This window comes from Gorilla gorilla, chromosome 4 (genome assembly GCF_029281585.2).
Source record: "Gorilla gorilla gorilla isolate KB3781 chromosome 4, NHGRI_mGorGor1-v2.1_pri, whole genome shotgun sequence".
Lineage (NCBI taxonomy): Eukaryota > Metazoa > Chordata > Mammalia > Primates > Hominidae > Gorilla > Gorilla gorilla.
The window spans coordinates 91,259,059-91,284,721 of record NC_073228.2 but is presented as its reverse complement, the minus strand read 5'-3'; positions in this window follow the sequence as shown (position 1 = coordinate 91,284,721).

Below are 25,663 nucleotides of genomic sequence, written 5' to 3'. Positions count from 1 at the left end.
TGTAATTGCCTGTTGATGGGCCTGATTCTCTTCCTGGGCTATGACCTTCGTCAGGACAGTGTCCATGGTTTATTCACGTTCAAATCCCTAGTGTTTAGAATAGTTATTGACACATAGTAGCTGCTGATCAATGAGTATTTGTTGAGTTCCCTGGGAGCAGAATCCCATTATTTCCAGGGTCTTTCACACTCAAAGCCTTCTGCCACAGGGAGATAAGAGCCATCTATGAAACATTCATTGTTGCAAATCAGTGACTTTTTCTGCTCTGCTCAGGCTCCTTCCAATGTTGCCATGTCAGATGACTTTTCTTTTCTTCTACAAATCCTCTTGCTATCCTTCTCTATCCTGCCTTTTTCCTCCCGTGGTTGACTTGTTTCCATTCTATCAAGAGTCTCTAGCCCCCCGGTCTTCTGGTTGGGTTTTGCCAGTGGAAAGCCCTAGTAGTAGATGGGAGGGAAGGAATAGAGAGAAGATATGATATTTACTTCCGTGTGAAGTTTTCTCAGGCTGGCTATGTTCACTCCACAGAAAGTCTTTAGTCCTTCCTCTTAAAGTAGCTTGCTGTGATACACTCTCCTCTTCTATCAACTTCCAAATCTTCCGAAGCCTATGGCGGTAGTGGTAGATGGCTAGCAGCTAATAGCTCTGGGTTCTTTTTAATTTCATTTTATTTTTCATAAGGGAATTAATCCCAATAGCTCTGGGTTCTTAATGATGTTTCATGGCTCCAATATATGCTCCATGCACTCCTTTTCGCATAATTTCTTTGCAAATAAAGCCTCTTCAAATATATTGTGTGCCATTTATTTGCTTGCTATCAATATTTTATTATTATTATTATTATTATTATTACTACTTTTTTTTTCCTGAAGAGTATGTGTTTGGGGTTGGGAGGTAGGTAGTGGAGATAGGGGTGCAAGTGTGGTTGTACATATGCAAGAAAGCAGTTTTATGTTTGTAGGTATCTAATAGCTTGAAAAGTAGTTCCAGGCCAGGCACAGTGGCTCACACATGTAATCCCAGCACTTTGGGGGGCAAAGGCAGGTGGATTGCTTGAGTCCAGAAGTTTGAGACTAGCCTGGGCAAGGGGACCAAGTCCTGTCTCTACAAAAAATACAAAAATTAGCTGGTTGTGGTGGTGTGTGCCTGTAGTCCCAGGTACTTGGGAGGCTGAGGTAGGATGATCACCTGAGCTCAGGGAAGTGGAGGCAGCAGTGAGCTGTCATTGTGCCACTGCACTCCAACCTGGGTGACAAACCGAGACCCTGTCTCAAAAAAAAAAAAAAAAAAAAAAGAGTTCCAAAGACTGAAGTGATAATTTGGCAGAAGGATCAGTGAAAATAAGAGAGGTCAAACTACTTGTATACCACTACGGGTGCTCTAAAGGTACATTGATCAGTTGGTAATTCACAGTGAAACGGTATTTTTTTAAAATTATTTTACCCCAATATTAACTATGCCTGTCCTATAGTTTTTGTTTCTTGATAATTTGCCAAGAAAAACTGTTTGCCATTATTATCGGAAAGTGATCATTTGCACACCAAGTAAAGAATTCTAGCTATACATATTAGCTGAGCTACAAAAATCCTTTATAGACTCCAAGTGAATAAAAGAAATCACACCTTGTTGCCTTTGGTTATTTGACTCATTATTCTGGTGGATCATTCACCAAGTGTTTGGTACTGTGTTTAGCTTTACATTATATCTATATATATAGATACAGTGTAGATATTCTACAATTGTATTTACTTCATTTATTTTTCTATTCAGTAAGCTTTTATGAGAACCAATTGAGTAATGGACTTCATGCTATTTAGGTGCTGAAGAATCAGAAATAAATATGATACATGTGTTTTACTAGAGGTACTTAAATGAAGATTAATGGGCCCTACAAATGAACTTTCTTTTCAAAAGTTCCTTTTCCTTTTTGTTACAGAGACATAAGAAGAACTGCTTTACCTTAATTGGGAGTTTTTCAAAGGGGCTATTACAGGAGTACCAAGGGCATCACAGAGATGGATCCAAAGCTGTACACAGTTATTGCAGTTTTGGGCGATGATGAATTAGCCTTCTCTATATTCTGAGACTTCTATTTTAGTATGAATATTTGTATAATGTTATCACATTGCAAAGCTCAACTCTAGTGTAGCAAGTTCAGACATGATAAACTTCAAACTTCATGATAAACTTTAATTTTTGTTTTGATGAAAGGAAAATATACATTATATAAAGGTTCATAAAAGGCTGTGTGTGTGTGGAGCCAAGAAAGACATGAGTCTTTTTTGGTGCACAAGCTATTAAAAGAACTGCAGTAGGTGCTTGATCTCACTTACCCTAATATCCCTGATATTGAAATAATTTTTCTATACATTGAATGATTTTATTCCTTTGAAGCAATAGTACTGTTTCATTATATCCCACTGAATAAACTTTAGTAGGTAGGTGTCACGTGCTGGGGAAGTAAGGAACTCTTGCTTTTAAGTCACTATTTAATTTATGACTTTGCTATTACTCCTGTCTCCTTGCATTTCCTCATGGTGCTCCATTTCATTAATAATAGAAAGGTCTCTAGTCTGAACACACTTCATTTTTATGCATTGAAGTTCTTTCGGCTGGTATCCGCTGATATTCCTCCCAAGCTGTTTCTATTTATGAGGATACTATTGTGCTTTGAAAAGATACGCATTTGGCTGGGCATGGTGGCTCACGCCTGTAATCTCAGCACTTTGGGAGGCTGAGGCGGGCAGATCATGAGGTCAGGAGTTCGAGACCAGCCTTACCAACATGGTGAAACCCTATCTCTACTAAAAATACAAAACCTAGCCGGGTGTGGTGGCACACACCTATAATCCCAGCTACTCAGGAAGCTGAGACAGGAGAATCACTTGAGCCCTGGAGGCAGAGGCTGCAGTGAGCCGAGATTGCCACTGCACTCCAGCCTGGGTTGACAGAGCGAGACTCCGTCTCAAAAAAAAAAAAAAAAAAAAAAAAAAAGAAAGAAAGAAAAGAAAAGATATACATTTAAGAAGCACTGAAGAAACATTTTAATACATCCTATATTAGGAGAAATATTTAATTTTTGTGCCATTTTTGTAGATCAAATAATAGATTTTAAATAAAATTAATTTATTTTTAGTAGTGCACACAGGTTGCTTATTTTTCCCTCTAGATAGAAGGGTGTTGGCATTCTTGAGGAGTTAGGTCCCCCACATCCTGTTGTTTACCATTCTGACCAGGCCCTGCACGTGCCCAGGGCTAATCGGGCATAGCTTCGTATGTTCTATAAATATATATACGTTAACAAGAAGAAGCCCTGGACTATGCTTGTGAATGAAAGCAAGAATGTAATACTGATTCTCAAGAGAAAATGTATATTAAGAACTTAAGAACTTAAAATTCCAAATTAACCGTTGTTACTCCATTTTCTGAGAAGGAAAAATGTCTCCATATGCCCTTCCACATACGATAGTCCTATTTTTGACATGTTGAGAGCTGGGATCACTTAAGAATGATTTAAAAGCACATTTAAAAGATTCAATGACTTTTTGGCCGGGCGCTGTGGCTCACGCCTGTAATCTCAGCACTTTGGGAGGCTGAGGCAGGCAGATCACGAGGTCAGGAGATCGAGACCATCCTGGCCAACATGGTGAAACCCCATCTTTACTAAAAAAAAATACAAAAAATTAGCCGGGCGTGGTGGCGGGCGCCTGTAGTCCCAGCTACTCGGGGTGCTGAGGCAGGAGAATGGTGTGAACCCGGGAGGTGGAGGTTGCAGTGAGCCGAGATCGCGCCACTGCACTCCAGCCTGGCGACAGAGCTAGACTCCATCTAAAAAAAAAAGTCTTTTTGTAAGGTTTGTATTATCTTTTCTATGAAAAACAAGGATGTGTATCTTAGAAAACTAATTAGTGTAATTATTTTCTTATTTTATATATCACCAAATTGTTCTGTTATATAAGATACTAAAGATGGCTCCGAATATAAAATGTGCATATCAGGGTACTACAAAAGAGTGCAATGTACTGAGTACCCAATGAATGTCTTTATTCTTAAAGATTTCATAGAAGTGAATATTCTTTTCTTGTCATACATTATACTGAAACTAATCCTTACTCTCATTTAAGAACTCTTAGCAAAGCAAAAGGACCATACACATGGAAAAATCTGTCAAGTCTTCTATTTCATAAATGTTAGAAATGAATAAATAAAACGTCAGGAGTTTTGTTTAAAAAAAGCTTTAAAAAAATTTTTTTAGAGTCTTGCTCTGTTACCCAAGCAGGGTTGGGTAAACCAACCTCCACCTCCTGGGTTCAAGCGATTCTCCTGCCTCATCCTCTGGAATAGTTAGGATTAGAGGGGTGCTACCACACCTAATTTTTTTTTTTTATTTTGTATTTTTAGTAGAGACAGGGTTTCACCATGTTGGCCAGGCTGGTCTTCCACTCCTGACCTCAAGGGATCCACCCACATTGGCCTCACAAAGTGCTGGGATTACAAGTGTGAGTCATTGCACCTGGCCACATTTTCAAGTTTAAATATTTTAAATGATATTAAAGAATATCATTTAAAACCTAACTTCATTCAAAGGCACCAGACATACATTCTTTTTTTGAACAGGGAGACAAAGGTTTTTTTTTTTTCCCCCTCAATCTAATTCTTCAATTTACTTGGCAAGGGAAGTGACTTTAAGCTGCTATAAATAATTAACCAAAAGACAATGCTCTGCATTTTTTGAAAGTATACATTTCCCCCCAAATTTAATGTTTTAATTTTAGGAGAGTAGTCTTTAAAGAGAGAAGCCAAATGCATCATTAAGAAGCCAAAAATATAATTTCCTCTGTCTCATTAATATGTTCTTGGCATGAAGAAAAGCATTTTTTTAAGGTAACTTCTTACTAATGGTCCCCACAAAACCTCCCATCATCTACCTCCCTTCCATATGTCCAGGTAAGTGGTAATTTGCCATGTAAGTTAGTTATTGTTTACAAAGATATAATTTTTTTAAGTGAAAAACATATTTATCTGTGAGAATCATATTTTGGATTGTGATTTTAAAATTTTCTTGTGAGGTTTCTTTCATTTTACATCTTAAAGAAAAAGTATTTTATAAATCTGAAAACTATTTTGCAATAATTTCTGTAATCCAAGTGTTCCAGATTTTACCAGCTAGTAACTATAAATTAAGATCATGTTTTCTTTTAATTCCAAAATTATCATAGCTTGAGCCCCTACCAGCCTAATCACTGGAAATTAGACTTCTTAACTTTTGAGGATTTTCCTGGGTACTGCCTCCCATATGCTCAGGAGCAGGTGGCCTCCTCATCACACTGCTGTCTCTGCCATTGGCCAGCCTCCTGAGACCACTAAACATATGGTCTCAACTCCCTTTTCCTCCAAGAATGACCACCACCACTACTGCCTTTCTGATCTCAGGCAAGAGTGACACTTGCTCTTCTCCAACTGAAAAAAGTAGAGCTCCTCCCTTACTCCCCATAGCACAATTGAGACCAGGATAAAATGTTAACTAGACTATTAAAGGTTCAGGCATCATGAAGGAAAGTGCGACAAAGACAGTAACTTACAATTGCTATAAAAATGGCTACTGTTAAAATACACAGAACCTCAGATTTCTTATTGGTCCAGCTTGAGGTTGGCTGACATTTCCTTACCAGGAAAGTCCCAGCATGTGTCTGACTCAGAGTCCAGTAGAAACCCCTAGTCCAAAGTGAAGATTCCCATTCACCCCAACCTAAGGCCTGGGTCCTCATTTTCTGCCTCAATATTGGAGCTCATTCAGAATGATTGACCATGAAAAGTTACACTCTCTTCAGGGAAAACTTCCCACCTAGCTAAGTTGTGCTGTCTTTAGGAGCCATCAGAAAACACCACAACACCATAGCCCAACAGGGTTTTTCTGCCTTAAGCAATGCCTTACTGCAATACAGGATTTTTCTGCTTTGAGCAATGTTTCACTGGAATGCAGCTGACCAGGTGATTGTGTACTGCTTAGCCAGTCCAGCTTCTTGGTGGTAGCATGATGTGATGGCATGATTGGGCCTGTAAGACATTTGTACCGTTCTTTCCATCTTTGCTTTACATCTCAAGAATTCATAGAGTTAGACAACAACTCTGCAAATATTCAGTAATTGATGTTTACAGTGTGACCGAAACCCATTTTGTACCATTCTTTCCATCTTTGCTTTATAGCTCAAGAATTCATAGAGTTAGACAACAACTCTGCAAATATTTAGTAATTGATGTTTACAGTATGACCGAAACCCATTTTGTGAAAAGAAACATTTTCTAAACACAATCTGTGGAAACTCTTCTGATAAATTTCCTAATTTATATTACAAAACCTTACCTTTACATTTTGTAAGCATTTGCATAGCAGTTATTTCATTGAGTTCAGGTTTTTCTTTCAAATAATTGGTTGGTATTATTCTATTTTTTTTCTAGGAACAAAGTAACAGGCTTCCTCAAGGATTCCACCCAACAAAGTAGAATTTTCTCAAAACTTTGAATGGTCTTGTAAGCACTGTCAAGGGCAGAGACAGCAGTGTGAGGAGATGGGTATTGAGTTTTAAAGATCTCAAGTTTTGGAATCCAGAGTACCCTATAGGAAACTAAAATTCAGTGGCTACCTTAGAGCAACATCTTTTCATTCTCATGAGTCTCATTTGGGTGAGGCTTGACTCTAGAGTTGAGTCCCTGAGCTACAGGCTGCATTTTGGATTCAGGCCTGTAGCATGTGTCTCATTCTGGGGCCTAGGCTCGAGGGTAGTGGCTTACTGAGGCATGTTCTCCCCAAGGTAAAAGTGCTCCCAGAGCTCAAAGTGCTAGCCCAATGGCACAAGCACATTTCAAGCTTATGCCTGAGTCATGTCCATTAGCATCTGTGGTCAAAGGAAGACATGGCAGAGCCCAGTGCGAAGGGGCGGGGAAGTTCACTTAGTCCTCCTCTCCGCAAGGCTGTGGCAAGAGTGTGGATATATAATTCTATTACAGAGGAGCAGGTGATTATATCCAATAATTCAATCTTCTTTTCTGGACCACTGCAGAACTTGCTAGTTCTCTATTCTCTCTTGCATCTAGTCTTGTACCATAATCCCCGTTATTTATAACTGATATTGTCACTCCCTTGCTTAAATCTATACTTCTGTTATAGGAAAAATTTAAGCATTTTAGGGAGACCACTGAGTTCACACTGGTTAGTTTTAAAGCATTTAAAAATTTCTAGGCTGGGCACAGTGGATCACACTTGTAAGTTAGCACTTTGGGAGGCCACGACAGGCAGATCAGTTGAGGTCAGGAGTTTGAGACCAGCCTGGCCAAAATGGTGAAATCCTATCTCTATGAAAAATACAAAAATTAGCTGGGTGTGGGGGTGTGCGCCTGTAATCTCAGCTACTTGGGAGGCTGAGGCAGGAGAATCACTTGAACCTGGGAGGCAGAGGTTGCAGTGAGCCAAGATGGAACCACTGCACTCCAGCCTGGGCAACAGAGTGAGACCCTGTCTCAAAAAAAAAAATCTATTATTTTTGCATGCGTTCTTTCTCTCTCTTCATCCTCTAAAGCTGTGCTTCCATCTACTTGTTACTTCTCTGAACACTTAAATATTTTTAAGGCTCATAATTTTGTCCATGCTATTTCTTCTTACAGGAATTTATTTCATTTATCCAACAAAAATGTATTATATGCCTACAATGTACCAGGCACTCAGCAAGATTACAGATACATTGGAGAACGAATGAATTTTTCTTTTCCTTCAGGGAGATTTCTTTCCTCTTTCCTCAAAGCGAGTTAATTTTTTTTCTTTTTAATGTCTCTTACCACTTTGCATCAGTGTGGCTAAATAACATTTTGAAATACAAAATAATGGTTTTTTCTTTCTGTATTTTCCCTTTTTTCTTCCTCCCCCAAAACAAGCAAGGGGAGGGCCGTGGGCCATTGTTTTTGTAGAAGAAGCTCCTCCACCAAACACAAACAAACAAAGAAAACACAACTAACCTAACGCTATTGAGGACATTTTGATATGTGACCCTAGGAAAAAATATCAAGATAAAATGATATGCAACTGGAGGTGGAGAATCTAGAAGAAAGTCATAAACAACATAGGGCTTTTGTCCTAGATTACAAAGATTTCCCTGGCTAGAGAAAGGAGGAAGAGAAAGAACTCTGGAGATCCCAAGATCAAAGGGGACCTATATACTCTTTCTGGTAATGCCTTGAGCATGATGGTATCAGTTTCCAGTAACAACAACAACAGCAAGATAATGATAGCAGCTAACTCTCCCTGAGTACTGCTATGTGCCAAATATTGTGTTATGCAATTTATATTAAATTAGGTCGTTTTGTCCTCACCACAACTTTGTGAGGTAGGTAATATACATATCTCCACTTTACAGATGAAAACCTAAAGCTTAGGAAATTTTTAAAAGTTTGCACAAGACCACACACAGATACGGTGTGCCTAGGATGTGAGTCCAAGCAATGCCAAAGTCATCTTACCAGAGCTGCATACATTTGACGACTCTGCCTCTCTATGGCCAGGCACCCTCTACCCACTAAGTTCCCAGTAGACTGGGAACTTAGGCTGAGAAAACCATCCACAGCCATTTAAAAGCTTCTTGTTTCTCCTGCAGGACACAGATCCCGATCCTACGGAGTCCTGCAAACAGGCAAACAATGAACAATAACACTCTTCTTTCTCTCCCATTCCAATCACCCAGGTAAGAGGATGAGAGAGAAAGACCAAATAATTACCAGAATCAATTTTCTGCTGGCCTGGAAGATGGGGATTGGTACAAAAAATAATTAAGCATGAATACAGAAAATAATAAATATATTTATTATACATGTAAGTTTGTAAGGTGAGATTCATACCTATTACATAGACTATAATGCTTTCTCTTATTAGTTTGCATTACAATTAGAGTATTTCCTGTAGATTGTGAAGAAGTACAAGTTAGGACATTTTTGTTATTTAACTTTGTTTCTTGCACATAGGGGTATGCCAGGAATATGCTGGTTGAAAGCCTTATTGAATCATCTTTAATAAGATTTTTCTATTACTCTATTTTTCCCTCAGTAAATTTTGTTCACTTAAAATGTTGAGATCTTTATTGTAAATATAAAGTCTATTAATATTAATAGCTGCACTTCAAATGTCCTTGCTCTTAGAAATGTATTTTTTACTCTTTATTCTTATTTCTTATTCTTAAGATAATTTTTAAGAATAAATCAGAAAATGTAACACAAAAACATTTCAACCAAAATATTCATTAACCATACCATGTAATTTCCAAGGGCAAAGGGTACTTACAACTGTAATGACAATAGCTGCAGAATCTATCAAGAAAACAATGTTAATGAATAGGAAGGGGAAATACATAATCCATAGAGGAACGATGCCAGAGAGAACTGCAACAAATGACTCAGCAGGAGAAGGTCTTACTAATGTCAAGGGCCAGAAAGCCAAGCACTGTCATCTAAGAAGAAAATCTGCCAAGGAATTAAGACTACTCCTAGAGCTGAAGCAACTTAATGTAAATCAGAGCTACTGTTGGTTTCTGTGATGATAACAGTTAACCAGTTAGTATGCTGCCCTTCTTAGTCACTTCCTTCCCGTTCCTCTACCTCTTTGTGGTTTCTGACCTTCAGTCCTAGGAACTCAACAATTCTACAGTCCCAGTAACCCCAAATATATTTTTTTCCCTGTTAGATACATATTAAGGTTTTCAGTTTTATTTGACTTCATGAAGAACAGTTATGTCAGTTACACCAAAGATATGCATAAACTAACAAGTCTGAACTAAAACTGTAAAGCATTTGAGGAAAAGCATAGGTTCTTATGCTAATTCCTTCATTCAGTCACAGACCATCCAGTCAACATCTGTTGTTTACTGAAAGTTGGGTATTGCTCTAGGTGCTAGAATTCGCAGACTAGCTGGACAGACAGACATATAAATAAATTCTATGTGTAGTATGATAGGTGTTAGAGACATCACTAAAGCTCCAGGAGAGCACAGACAGGAGAAGGCAATAGACAAAATAAAGGAGAATTTCTAGAGATGGAGATTTTATTATTTATTTTTATTTATTTATTTACTTAGAGACAGGGTCTTGCTCTGTTGCCCAGGCTGGAGTGCAGTGGTGCGGTCATGGCTCACTGCAGCCTCAACCCCCTGAGCTCACATGATCCTCCTGCCTCAGCCTCCTGAGTAGTTGAGACTACAGGCACGTGCCACCATGCCTGGCTAATTTTTATGCTTTTAGAGACAGGGTCTCACTATGTTCCCTAGGTTGGTCTTGAGCTCCTGGGTGCAAGTGATCCTTTCACCTTGGCCTCCAAAGTGCTGGAATTAGAGGTTTGAGCCACTGTTAAAAGGGACTTTGAAACTGGATCTTGAAGGATGTTAGGAAGTTTGCCAGCTGATTCAGAAAGGAAAAGGCAGCTAGGCGAAAAAGAATAATATTAATATTTTGGGGGGAGGGGCCAAGACGGATGATAAGAAGCAGCTGTGTTCCACGGCTCTCACAGAGAAGAATGAAAACGGCAAGTAAATCTGGCGTCTTCAACTGAAATATCCAGGTTCTCGCACTGGCACTGACTAGGCAATCAACTCGACCCACAGAAAATGGAGAAAAGCAGGGTGGGGTGACGGTCCACGTGGGAGCGGCACGGAGCCAAAGAAACCCTCACCCCCAGCCAAGGGAAGCAGTGAGTGATTGTGTGACTCCACCCAGGAAACCATGCTTCTCCTACAGATCTTTACAAACCCTAGATCAGGAGATCCCCTCGTGAGCCCACACCACCAGGGCCTTGTGTTCGATACACAGAGCTGTGTGGAGTCTCAGCAGAGCTGTCGTTCAGGCTCACATAGAGACCCAGGTTTTTATTTTTATTTATATTATATACATATATATACACACATATATATACATATATACACATATATACACATATATAGACACATATATACACATATGTATACATATATACATATGTATACATATATACATATGTATACATATATACATATGTATACATGTATACATATGTATACATATATACATATGTATACATGTATACATATGTATACATATATACATATATACATATGTATACATATATACATATGTATACATATATACATATATACATATGTATACATATATACATATATATACTATATATACATATATACATATATACTATATATACATATATACATATATATACTATATATACACATATACATATATATATACTATATATACACACATATATGTGTGTGTATATATATATTATTTTATTTTGACGGAGTCTTGCTCTGTCACCAGGATGGAGTGCAGTGGCGCGGTCTGGGCTCGCTGCAACCTCCACCCTCAGGGTTCAAGCTATTCTCCTGCCTCAGCCTCCCGAGTGGCTGGGACTACAGGCAGCTGCCACCACGCCCGGCTAATTTTTTTTTTTTTTTCGGTATTTTAGTAGAGACGGGGTTTCACCATGTTGGCCAAGATGGTCTCAATCTCCTGACCTCCTGATCCGCCAACCTCGGCCTCCCAAAGTGCTGGAATTACAGGCGTGAGCCACCGTGCGCAGCCGAGACCCAGGAGTTTTACAGTCTCTAGCCCCGGGATTTCTGGCAAGGTGGGAGTTCCATCCTTCCTCTAGGAAGGAGGCTGAATCCAGGGAGCCAATCAGCATCCTTCTGTGGGCCCCACTTCCATGGCACCTCTCAAGTTAAGAACCATTGGCTTGGAATTCAGGTTCGACAATGCAGTGGGCTGGAGACTGCCTGAAATGGACGAGTTGCCAGGGGGAGGGGCGACCATGATTTCTGCAGTTAGGTCAATTCAGCTGTTCTAGCCTGCTGGTTCCTGGGAGTCCAGGTAGTCAGACAAGGAGGAGTCCCCCACAAAATAGCACAGCTGTTATGCCAGATCGTGGCCAGACTTCTTTAAGTGGGACCTGAATCCATCCCTCCTCACGGGGCAGGGCCTCCCTGTGGGAATTTCAGCAACTCCAGCCAGAGTTATACAAACAGAACTCTAATCTTTCCCTAGGATGGAGCCCCCAGGGGGAGGGGGGAAGCTTATGTCTCTGCAGTACAGTCACCTCAGCCTTTCCAGCCTGCTGGGTCTGAAGAGTCCAGGCGAGGTCACCCTGATGCAGCACACCTGCTCTATCAAAAAGCAGCCAGACTGCTTCTTTAAGCAGGCTCCTGATCCTGTTTCTCCTGACTGGGTGAGACTCCCAACAAGGGTCTCTAGAAACCTCCTACAGGAGCATCCAGGCTGGGTCAGTACCCCTCTGGGACGGGAGTTCCCAGAGGAAGGAGCAGGCTGCCATCTTTGCTGTTTAGCAGACTTCACTGGTGATACCTCCAGGTAAGGGAAAAACTGAGGCAACTAGGGTCTGGAGCAATCCCTCAGCAAACCACGGCAGCCCTACAGAAGAGTGGCCTGACTATTAAAAGAAAAACAAACAAACAGAAAACGACAACAACATCAATAAAAAATACCCCACAAAAACCTTATTCAAAGGTCAGCAACCTCAAATATCAAAGGTAAATAAGTCCACAAGAGAATCAAGGCAAAAACACTGAAAACTCAAAAAGCCAGAGTACTTTTTCTCCTCCAAATGACTGCAGCACCTCTGCAACAAGGGCACAGAGCTGGGCTGAGGCTGAGATGGCTGAATTGACAAAAGTAGGCTTCAGAAGATGGGTAATAACGAATTTCACTGAGCTAAAGGAGCATGTTGTAACCCAATGCAAAGAAATTAAGAATCATGATAAAAGAATACAGAAGCTGAGAGGCAGAATAATTTAGAGAGGAGCATAACCGACCTGATGGAGCTGAAAAACACAACATGAGAAATTCACAATGCAATCACAAGTATCAAAAGCAGAATACACCAGGCAGAGGAAACAGTCTTATAGCTTGAAGACTGTCTTTTGAAATAAGACAGGCAGACAAGAATAGAGAAAAAAGAATGAAAAATAACGAACTCTGAGAAAGATGGGACTATGTAAAAAGACCAAACCTATGACTGATTGGGGTAACTTAAAGAGATGGGGAGAATGGAACCAAGTTGGAAAACATACTTCAGGATGTCATTCCAAGAGAGCCGGGCACAGTGGCTCATGCCTGTAATTCCAGTACTGTGGGAGGCTGAGGCAGGTGGATTGCCTGAGCTCAGGAGTTCAAGACCAGCCTGGACAACATGGTGAAACCCTGTCTCTGCTAAAATACAAAAGTTAGCTGGGTGTGGTGGTGTGCACCTATAGTCCCAGGTACTCAGGAGGCTGAGGCATGAGAATTGCTTGAACCTGGGAGGCTGCAGTGAGCTGAGATTACACCACTGCACTTCAGCCTAGGTGACAGAGTGAGACTCTGTCTCAAACAAACAAACAAACAAAGAAAAAGGATATCATTCCCGGAGAACTTCCCCCAACCTAGCAAGACAGGCCAACATTCAAATTCAGGAAATCCAGAGAACCCCAGTAAGATACTTCATGAAAAGATCAACCCAAAGACATATAATCATCAGATTCTCCAAGGTTGAGATGAAAGAAAAAAATGTTAAGGGTAGCCAGAGAGGAAGGCCAGGTCACCTACAAAGGGAAGCCCATCAGACTAACAGCAGACCTCTCAACAGAAACCCTACAAGCCAGAAGAGATTGGGGGCCAATATTCTACATTCTTAAAGAAAAGATTTTCCAACCCAGAATTTCATATCTGGCCAAACTAAGCTTCCCAAGTGAAGAAGAAATAAAATCCTTTTCAGACAAGTGAATGCTTAGGGAATTTGTCACCACCAGGCCTGCCTTGCAAGAGCTCCTGAAGGAAGCACTAAATACGGAAAGGGAAAACTGTTACCATTGATATGGGTCTTGACTGTTTATCCAGCTTCCATTCTGTGTCTTTTAATTGGGCATTTATTTAGTCCATTTACATACATTTAAAGTTATATTGTTCTGTGTGCATTTGAACCTGTCATCATGATGCTTGCTGGTTATTTTGCAGACTTGTTTATATGGTTGCTTCATAGTGTCACTGGTTTGTGTAATTCAGTGTATTTCTATAATGGCTGGTAATGGTTTTTCCTTTCCATATTTAGTGCTTCTTTTAGCAAGAATCTCTGGGACACAGCTGAAGCAGTGTTAAGAGTGAAATTTATAGCACTAAATGCCCATAACAGAAAGCTAGAAAGATCTCAAATTAACAATGCAAATAAAATAACTAGTGAACTGAGGGCAAACAAACCCTAAACCTAGCAGAAGACAAGAAATAACCAAGATGAGAGCAGAACTGGAGGAGACAGAGACATGAAAAACCCTTCAAAATATCAATGAATTCAGGAGCTTTTTTCAAAAAAAGTAATAAAATAGATAGATTGCTTGCTAAACTAATAAAGAAGAAAAGAGAGAAGAATCAAATAAGACACAGTCAGAAATGACAAGGGGGATAGTATCACTGATCCCACAGAAATACAAACAACTCTGAGAGAATACTTCTATACACATAAACCAGAACATCTAGAAGAAATGGATAAATTCCTGGACACATAAACCCTTCGAAGACTGAACCAGGAAGAAATTGAATCGCTGAATAGACTAATAATGAATTCTGAAATAGAGGCAGTAGTAAATAGCTTACCAACCAAAAAAAACCCAGGACCAGATGGATTGACAGCTGAAATCCAACATGGTACAAAGAAGAGCTGGCCGAGGCCAGTAGTTTCTTCTGAAACTATTCCAAACAATTGAAAAGGATGGACTTCTCCCTAACTTCCTTTATGAGGCCAGCATCATTCTGATACCAAAACCTGGCAGAGATACAACAAAAAAAGAAAACTTCAGGCCAATATCCCTGATGAACATCGATGCAAAAATCCTCAATGAAATACTGGCAAATCCAGCAGCATATCAAAAAGTTTATCCAACACGATTAAGTTGGCTTCATATCCAGGATGCAAGGCTGGTTCAACATACATGAATCAATAAATGTAATTCATCACATAAACAGAACTAAAGACAAAAACCACATGATTATCTCAATAGACACAGAAAAGGCCTTTGATAAAATTCAACCTCCCTTCATATTAAAAACTCTCAATAAACTAGGTATTGAAGGGACATATCTCAAAATAATAACAGCCATTTATGACAAACCCATAGCCAATATTATACTGAATGGGCAAAGCTGGAAGCATTCCCCTTGAAAACTGGCACAAAACAAGGATGCTCTCTCTCACCACTCTTATTCAACATAGTATTGGAAGTTCTGGCCAGGACAATAAGGCAGGAGAAAGAAATAAAGGATATTCAAATAGGGAGAGAGGAAGTCAAATTATCCTTGTTTGCAGATGACATCATCTTGTATCCAGAAAATCCCAGAGTCTCAGCCCAAAAGCTTCTTAAGCTGTTAAGCAACTTCAGCAAAGTCTCAGGATACAAAATCAATGTGCAAACATTGCTAACATTCCTATACGCCAACACAGGCAACAGAGAGCCAAATCATGAATGAACTCCCATTCCTAATTGCTAGAAAGAGAATAAAATACCTAGGAATACAGCTAACAGGGAAGTGAAGGACCTGTTCAAGAACTACAAACCACTGATCAAAGAAATCAGAGACAACACAAACAAATGGAAAAAAATTCCATGCTCATGGATAGGAAGACTCGATATCATGATAATGGCCATACTGCCCAAAGTAATTTATAGATTCAATGCCATTCCCATTAAACTACCACTGACATTCTTCACAGTATTAGAAGAAACTTTAAAAAAATTCATGTGGAACCAAAAAAGAGCCCAAATAGCCAAGACAATCCTATGGAAAAATAACAAAGCTGGAGGCATCACACTACCTGACTTCAAACTATACTACAAGACTGCAGTAACCAAAACAGCATAGTACTCGTACAAGAACAGATACATAGACCAATGGAACAGAATAGAGAACTCAGAAAACTTCAGAAATAAAACTGCACACCTACAACCATCTGATCTTAAACAAACCTGACAAAAACAAGCAATGGGGAAAGGATTCCCTATTTAATAAATGGTGCTGGGAGAAGTGGCTAGCCTTATGCAGGAAATTGAAACTGGACTCCTTCCTTACAACTTATACAAAATTAACCCCAGATAGATTAAAGATTTAAATGGGCTGGGCACGGTGGCTCACACCTGTAATTCCAGCACTTTGGGAGGCCGAGGCGGGGAGATCATGAGGTCAGGAGATCGAGACCATCCTGGCTAACACTGTGAAACCCCGTCTCTACTAATAATACAAAAAAATTAGCCAGGTGTGGTGGCGGGCACCTGTAGTCCCAGCTACTCAGGAGGCTGAGGCAGGAGAATGGCATGAACCTGGAAGGCGGACCTTGCAGTGAGCCAAGATCGCGCCACTGCACTCCAGCATGGGCGAGACTCATTCTCACAGAAAAAAAAAAAAAAAAAAAAAAGACTTAAATGTAAACCCCCAAACTATAATCACCCCGGAAGAAAATCTAGACAATACCATTCAGCACATAGGCATGGGTAAATATTTCATGATGAAAACCCCAAAAGCAATTGCAACAAAAGCAAAAATTGACAAATGAGATCTAATTAAACTAAATAGCTTCTGCACAGCAAAAGAAACCACCAGAGTAAACAGACAACCTACAGAATGGGAGAAATTTTTTTCAATGTATCCATCTGACAGAAGTCTAATATCTGGAATCTACAAGGAACTTAAACAAATTTATGAGAAGAAAACAAACAATCCCATTAAAAACTGGGCAAAGTACATACATGAACAAACACTTCAAAAGAAGACATTCATGTGGCCAAACATATGAACAAAGCTCAACATCACTGACGATTAGAGAAATGCAAATCAAAACCATAGTGAAATACCATCTCACACTAGTCAAAATGGCTGTTATTAAAAAGTCAAAAGATAACAGATGTTGGTGAGGTTTTGGAGAAAAGGGAGCACTTATACACTGTTGGTGGTAGTGTAAATCAGTTCAACCATTGTGGAAGACAGTGTGGTGATTCCTCAAAGCTGCTGTGGCAGAGATGCCATTAATCCCAGCAATCCCATTACTGGGTGTATACCCAAAGGAATATAAATAATTTTGTTATAAGATACACGCACACGTATGTTCACTGCAGCACTATTCACAATAGCAAAGACATGGAATCAACCTAAGTGACCATCAATGATACACTGGATAAAGAAAATGTGGTACATATACACCATGAAATACTATGCAGCCATAAAAAGGAAGGAGATCATGTCCTTTGCAGGGACATGGATGGAGCTGAAGCCATTATCCTCAGCAAATTAATGCAGGAACAGAAAACCAAACACCGCATGTTCTCACTTATAAGCGGGAGCTGAACGATGAGAACACATGGACAAATGAGGGGGAACAACACACACTGGGGCCCATCAGGAGTGGGGCTAGGGGGAGGGGGAGCATCATGAAGAGTAGTAATCGATGCTGGGCTTAATACTTAGGTGATGGGTTGATCTTTGCAGCAAACCATCATGGCACACATTTAGCTATGTAACAAACCTACACATCCTGAACATCTATCCCGGAACTTAAAAGTTGAAGAGAAAAAAAGAATAATATTTTCAAAGACCCAGAATCATGAAAGAGTATGGTGTATTATGGATTAGAAAGATAATTCTATGCAGATGATGTTACAGTAGGATATGAGAAGAGGGGAGTGGGAAATGAAGCAGGGGAAGAAAGCAAGTATGGATTACCTTTGCAGGCTATACTTACTAAATTAGAGAGTGTTACAGATTTTACTAACAGAGTTACTTTTTTTTTTTTTTTTTTTTGAGACAGAGTCTTGCTCTGTCGCCCAGGCTGGAGTGCAGTGGCACGATCTCGATCTCAGCTCACTGAAACCTCCACCTCCCAGGTTCAAGCGATTCTCGTGCTTCAACATCCTAAGTAGCTGGGATTACAGGCATGCACCACCACGCCCAGCTAATTTTTGTATTTTTAGTAGAGACAGGGTTTCGCCATGTTGGCCAGGCTGATCTTGAACTCCTGACCTCAAGCAATCCGCCCTCCTCAGCCTCCCAAAGTGCTGGGATTACAGGCATAAGCCACCATGCCCATCTGACTGAGTTATTTTTTGATGACAGCTAATTATTCTGTTGACTGATAGGGGATTGATATGAATATGCTCTTTCCATTGATGGCAAAATTATGCCAGTGCTAGGGTGGGGGCAGCTGAATCCAGCAGGGACAAAACCAAATAAGGTACAGAGCTGGTCACAGTTTCTACTACATAGATTTGCACGTGATGTATATCCATGAATGTTCTTAACTTACTGGGGGGTTTGGAGTGTGTGTGTGTGTGAGAGGGAAAGAGAGAGAGAGAAAGAGAGAGAGAGAGGCTATTTGGTTCTGTAATTGATATAAAGAAAGGTGGGCTGGGGTGGAGTATAAATCTTGGAACTCACTCTGGTATTAGAAATTCTTAACTACCTCACTGCTCACTATTACATGGACAGTGTTGCCCTTCATGTTCTTGTGAGAAGTGAGTAATAGGTATAACATGTGAAGGTTTCTTTCACGCTTTCCTCTTGTAGTAAATGAGTATTTTAGTTCAAGAGAAAAAGGGATGCATAGAGGAACAGGTGTAATAAATAAAATCCTTAAGAAAAAGTCCTTAGTTTTTCTCAAAGGTTTAATTTTTTTTTTTCTCAAAATTAGTCAGCATGGCAGACTGGTCATGGGCTTTAGTAGGCAGCTTTAAGTATTCCTGTTCATTTCATTGTCCCACAGTCATAAGGTGACAAGAGGGCCCTCAGTTACAGAGTAGAGGTGGAAAGAGTCATCTTAATTATTTGGGGAAAGGATGGTCAATATCATGTGTAACAGGCTGCAAATAAAGACCTAGAAAAGCATTTGAGGTCTTGTTCCCATCCTTGACGGTCTCAGTGTTACTTCTGACAGGACGACCAGAGTGTAGAGTCTGGGGCATTCTCTAACTCAATTAAAAGTAGAAAACTTACTATAAGATGTGTATTTGGGCAGAATTAATAGTAAGAATTGGCAGGGCTGGGCGCGGTGGCTCACGCCTGTAATCTCAGCACTTTGGGAGGCCGAGGCCAGCGGATCATGAGGTCAGGAGATCGAGACCATCCTGGCTAACACGGTGAAACCCCGTCTCTACTAAAAATACAAAAAATTAGCCAGGCGTGGAGGCGGGCGCCTGTAATCCCAGCTACTCGGAGGCTGAGAAAGGAGAATGGCGTGAACCCGGGAGGCGGAGCTTGCAGTGAGCTGAGATCGCGTCACTGCACTCCAGCCTGGGCGACAGAGCGAGACTCCGTCTCAAAAAAAAAAAGAAAAAAAAAAAAAAAGAACTGGCAGGACCTGGTCCGCCCTTCCCTTCCTTCCACTGTAATCTGATCTGTAGTATCTTTTCTATTGTTTTCCAGTACAAATCTAAATTCTTTGTATCTTATAGTATCTTAATATTCTGGACTTTGGGTGCCTTTATAAGAGGTTAAATTTTAATTTTCTCATAACTCAGTACAGTAAATATCCCAACTAGTGTAAATATCTTTAGCTTTGTGTTGAAATTTTATTTTTTAATTCCATGCCCAATATTATCTTGTAGCAGGTGCAGATTCTGTGCTTTCTGAATTCTTTGTGAACATAAATCCCAGTGGAGATATTTTTCATTCCCTGCATACCATTGTTCTGATAATGATGCTTATAAAACACAGAGAGATACTTTCTAGCTTCCATGGCTAAGTATACATTTCAAGAAAGCCCAGTGTTCATCAAGAAAATGTGGAACTGCCTACAGGTTTTTGTGGATACATGTGTATGGTTTTGGTTAAGTTTGCTGGAGGTAAAAGCTGCCTTATTTATTGTAATCCACTGGCATCAGTACAGTTCATAGAAAGGGTATCACACCGTGAAATTGTTATATGCCCCTTTCTGTGCTCCTGGGATCATTTAGTTGTTAAAACATAATTTAAAATGATAATTGCTGGAAATGGGCATGATCAGGGAAGTATTCCAGAGCAGCTTTGCAAATAAATACATAATATTTATAAGCACACTTTGAAAAACCTATTTTCTAGACTCCATTCAAGAAATATCCAGGTGAGGGAAAACGGATAAAATGAAATCAGTATTTTCTACTATTCATTTAGTCTGTGTCAAAATTTTCCAGAAGCAAGCGATTGTTTGCCAGTAACAGAATGGTGCCTTAATGCTTCTCTTTCTCTCTCACTTCATTCCTCCCTTCCATTCGCCTGCCCTCTCTCCCTCCCTTCCTCCCTCCCTCCCTTCCTTCCTTTCTTCCTTCCTTCTGTCCTCCCTTCCTCCCTCCCTCTCTCCCTCCCTCCCTTTCTCTCTCCTTCTTTCCCTCTCTCCCTCTCTCCTTCCCTTCCTCTTTTTGTTAGTGCAAATTGTGCTGTGATTGTGGAATCTCTGAGGACAATGAATGTCATGTTAATAAGTTCATCTTTAATATACGATGCAAACTGCTGCACAGTGAGAAATTCTGTCTATATAACTCGCTCTGGAAGGTTTAGAAAATTGCATACCCATCCTAAAATAAATCTAGGCATGGTAAGTTCCTGCCAGTTATTCATGAGAAGCACGTTGGGATTGTTAGACTTATCTCGGCAGAATAGATGGGTGCTTCTCATCCCTATCTTGACTGATCTTGCTCCAGAGCTAGCGTCTCACATTTCCAATTGCTGCTAGACAGTTTCTTGTGAATGACCTTTTGTTGCCTAAAATTCTGCATGGGTAAAGCTAAATGTTAAACATGGTTTCCTTGCTTACCTTAATCTACTCATGTATCTATTTTTTGTTTTCTTCACTCAGTCAGTTGCCAAAATCCATCAATGTTTTCCTTTCCCCATTTCCTGCGGTCCTTCTCATCTCCACTTCCCTCTTTCCTACTGCCCTTTTATCCATTTGTGCCTTTATTTGCCCATTGTGTATTAAGTGTGTTCTCTATGTAGATCTTTGGATGTACAGATATCCATAAGGCAGCCACACAGTTCTCTCTTTGTCTTGCTTTTTTACTGATAGAACAATTTAAGAGTCTTCTAACTAAATCTTTGTTTTTAATATCCTTTATCTTTTTCTTATTCTCTTCCTACCAACCTTCCATTCTACACAATTGTTGCCAAATTAGTTGATGGAAGGTTTTTCCATCAAATTTCCTTTGAATAGGTCACTCTTCAGTTTTTTTAAAAAAATGCTTACTTGGTCTTTATTTTCCACAGGAAAATAGAAGTGGTGTAGGGGCATGGGAAGTACTTCTTTCCTCTCCATCCTCAAGCCAAGCATTCAAGACTGTCCTCAAGATGAGCCCCACCTGTCTTTTCAGTATGCATCATTCATCTTAAGTTTCTTCATAAGCTTTTCACCCCAGTGGCACTGATGTGTTCACTACCTTCTGAGTAAGCCAGGTGTCTTTCCAGTGCTATGCTGGCGCATTCCTTTCCCCCCAAATCACCCCTCACTTATGACTTTGCCAGTACAAAGTTCTTTCCTTCAAAATACAGGTCAATCATAAAGCTTCTCTCAATCCTCTAGGCCAGGAATTGACTTTTTTTTTTCCTGTGAAGGGCCAGACAGCAAATATTCTAGGCTTTCTGAGCCATGCAGTAATTGTGGTAATCATCCAACTCTGTTGTAGCATGAAAGCAGACATAGATAATATATAAAGGAATGGGTGTAGCTGTGTTCCAATAAAACTTCATTTGTACCAACCTGGTCAGCATAGGCAGATCCTGTTCATACAACAAAATAAGAAATTTAGCTGGGCATGTGCTTGTAGTCCCAGCTACTCGAGAGGCTGAGATGGGAGGATTACTTGAGCCCAGGAGTTACAGGCTGCAGTAAAGTAGGCCCACACCACTGTATTCTAGCCTGTGTGACAGAAAGAGACCATGTCTCTTAAAACAAACAAATAAACAACAACAACAAACCCTTTACTTGCTGACACTGAACATTCAGTTTTAAATATTTTTCATGTGTCATGATATACTATTCTCCTGTTTAGTTTTGTTCAATCAGTTTTGTTTAACAATTTAAAAATGTTAAAAACTAGTCTCAGCTCATGGGCCATCTAAAAACAGGTGACAGGTAGATTTGGCCTGTGGGCTGTAGTTTGCAGACTACTGATTGAGGCAGAAGTTTCCCTCATAATTCCTGATGGGAAGTCCCTTGAACTATGCACTTGGTGTGCAGGATACTTTTTATATACTGACCTGCACTGCATTTTAATTGTGTGTTTATTAACTTTACTCAGATCAGATTTCAAGAAAGCTGGAGTTTATCTCATAGTTCTTCCTATTTCCTCAGCACTTACCACAGTATCTTTTGGATAACTAGGGCTCAATGAAAATAAAATGATATGAGTGATTCAAGCAAGCTCTGTTAGAATAGTCATCTATGAATCTTTCTGCCCTTATGTTTAGGTCAAAAGTAAATTAGAAATAACATTTTCTACAGATAATTCATTGTGGAATTATTATCTCTTTCTTTCCACATGCTCATGTGTGAATTTAAAATATACTTCATTGTAAATTAAAGGGATAAAATATGACATAAGCTTATTTTTCTTTATAATCAGCATTTCATTAATATGGAAGTGTTTGCTTTCTTTGCAAATAAAATACATTTGGAAATCACAACAAAATTAGGATAGCAGCAATGGGAGCTTCTAAAATGTGTTTCTAGAAACAGAACAGTAAAGTATCTTCCTTTAAGATCTCTTTGGCTGCCTGGAAACAAGCATTACTCAGTGTTCTCATGGACCTAGATACACTGCAGTTATGGCCAGTGCTGACACAGTCCAGTGTCTAAAATCTGCCTTGGCTTGTTTCAACTGTTGGCAATAATTTCAACCTTAAGTTTAAGTAACAGTTGAAGAAAAAGTTGTACATTTGATTAACTAGAACAGTAGATATTTCCAGGTATAAAAACATTCCACAAAGGAAGAAAATCCAGGATTTCCCCCTACCACTAGCTTTATAACCCTCAATCTCAAAAAAGTGCTACAGACACCCTTTTGAGCAGATGAGGGCTAGGATGAGCTCTGGAATTCTTTTGATTTTTATGTTTGTCGTTAGTTTTTCAGGCCAGCTGGCTAAGCAGGGACTATTTCTAGCCTAAAGGAAGCTCTAAGGAAGACCTTGTGATTTAGTTGCTAAGTAAGTATTTCTGCAGATGCTGTTATCTTTAGGTAATGATGCCCTACTTTGCAAATAAAATGATGCATTTATTTTGGAGTATTGGTTGGGTTTCTGAAATGTTGAGCTTTCTAATATGGGATTCTGCTATTAACTACTGGTGTGCCTAAAGACACTGACCCCTATTTGTAGTGAAGTACTGGTTTGGAAGATGTGCAAATTTCTCTCTGGCTTTGACTCCATTTGTGTCTGAATGCCTACTAGGATTAAAAAATATCCTGGTTTCTCAGCCAGAATGGAGAGTAGATTTTCTGGCCTAGTTTGTGTAAAATGGAATTCCCAACTGCTGTGAGGTGCAGACACAGCAGCCTTTTCATATGTGACAGAAAGCTGCACACTGTTATGTGGGTAACTTGGTTCCTTGTCATATGTACTACCTGACTCCTGAGACGTCTCTGCTTGTGAAAGAACATAATAAACTCCCTGGTTTGTCACCAGTGGTTGTAATACTTTAAATATCTCAGATTATTTTGGGTTAAGCAGGATTGAAAAATATTATTATATTTTTTGCCTGTGGGAGCAAATCATGAAAGATTTATTTTTAATTGCTCACTTGCCTTCTGCCAAAACTCAGTTTCTTGTCCTTGTTCTTCTCCTTCTTCTTTTCTTTTGAAATCCTATTTTCCACCTTGTATTAAAGTTGAGTAGTTTGGAGTTATTTAATCCAGATAAGTAGGACTTCCTTGGCTCTCTTGATTGCTCTGACCTCATTTGTGCAGCAGAACTGACCGCCCTGGCCTTCTGGAACATGCTGTGGGGAAACGATCATGATTTGAAAGTCAGACTTATTTTTTTTTCTTTTTTTTTTTTTGAGATGGAGTCCAGACTTATTATCAAATACCACTTCTGCTGTTGGCTCGCTCTAGTAATCTGGGAAAATCATTTAACCTTCTCAAATCTTAGTTTCCTAATCTATTTTAAGAAAAAATTTAATAATGTATGCAAATAATCGAACACACTAATTCATAGTAGGAATATAATAAATATTATTTTCTATCATCAGTTCCTCACTCAGGTCTTTTTGTTATTATTTGTTGTTATTACAGGTTGGCAACTGGGTAACTTGATTTTCATGACTGTAATAATATATTAATAGCAAGATATACTCTTAAGAATTTCAGAATTCTTACTGGATGCTACACCCACCTGCCCACACGCATGCTAACAAAATGTGAAACAAATAGCTACTTTTATGCACTGTTTCTTACAAAGGGAGAGCTGGAACTAAGAAGTTGTCACATTTGGGGCTACAGAGAGGAAATGAAGGAGGTGGGAGGAGGACCTGAAATTCTTGCTTTTCATAGTGCTATGATAAGCATTATTAGATCCTGTTCTTTGCTCTGAATGTCTTATTGCTTTTTGTAATACATATTTTATCAAAAGTGCCCAGAGAGATGGTTTAGCATTTCATTTTGTTAAGAAAAATAAAACCCAGAAAATTATAGGCTCTTAGATTTTGGAGCACAGTATGTTGTGTTCCAACATAGAAATTAAAATAACCACCACCAAAAAACCCCTGTTAAATAAACAGGCCCCCAAATTGATTAAAACATAAAACCTGACATTAGATCTTTTCAGTCTGAAATTCTACAGAGAAGTTTCATTTAATATGCTGTTTTTGCACCATACAGAACACATTCCCTGACTACTGGTAATTTTCAGTCCTTTACAAATTTTGATTTTGTTTATGAAAGTCTCAGTTTTTTAAAGTCTGGGTGTGAACCCATCTAAACAAAAACAAAAGCTTCTTTAATTGGCTTTTCATTTCCATTTCTTTTCTTTTTTGTTTTTAGAGACAGAGTCTTGCTTTGTCGTCCTGGCTGGAGTGCAGTGACTACATCATAGTTCACTGTAACTTTCAACTTCTGCACTCAAGTGCCTCTTCCACCTCACCCTCTCAAATAGCTGAGATTGCTAGCGTGCACCTCCATGCCTGGCTAATTTTTAAGCTTCTTTTTGTAGAGATAGAGTCTCTTGCTGTTGCCAGGCTGGTCTGGAACTCCTGGGATCAAGTGATCCTCCTGCCTTGGCTTTCCAAAATGCTGGGATTGCAGGTATGAACCACAGCACCCAGCCCAGATTCTCATTTCTGAATCAAATAATCCAATTTCACTTACAAGCAAATGTAAAATAAAGTATACAATGAACTTGACAAGTTTTTTTGATAAACATTGTTGAATTGTAATTAAATATCTTCACGATTTGTTTTATACCATTCCTAGGTCTTTCTTGTGAATAAATATACCACATTAGTCAGTATTGAGAAGGCATTCATTCATTAGCTGGGAATAGTAATTGAATGTAGGTGCTTTAATTTTAGAAAATCGTTTTGCTAAAATTTTCTTAACTTTTATAACCTCCTTCATATTACATTTATTCTTAATTTTTTTATTAT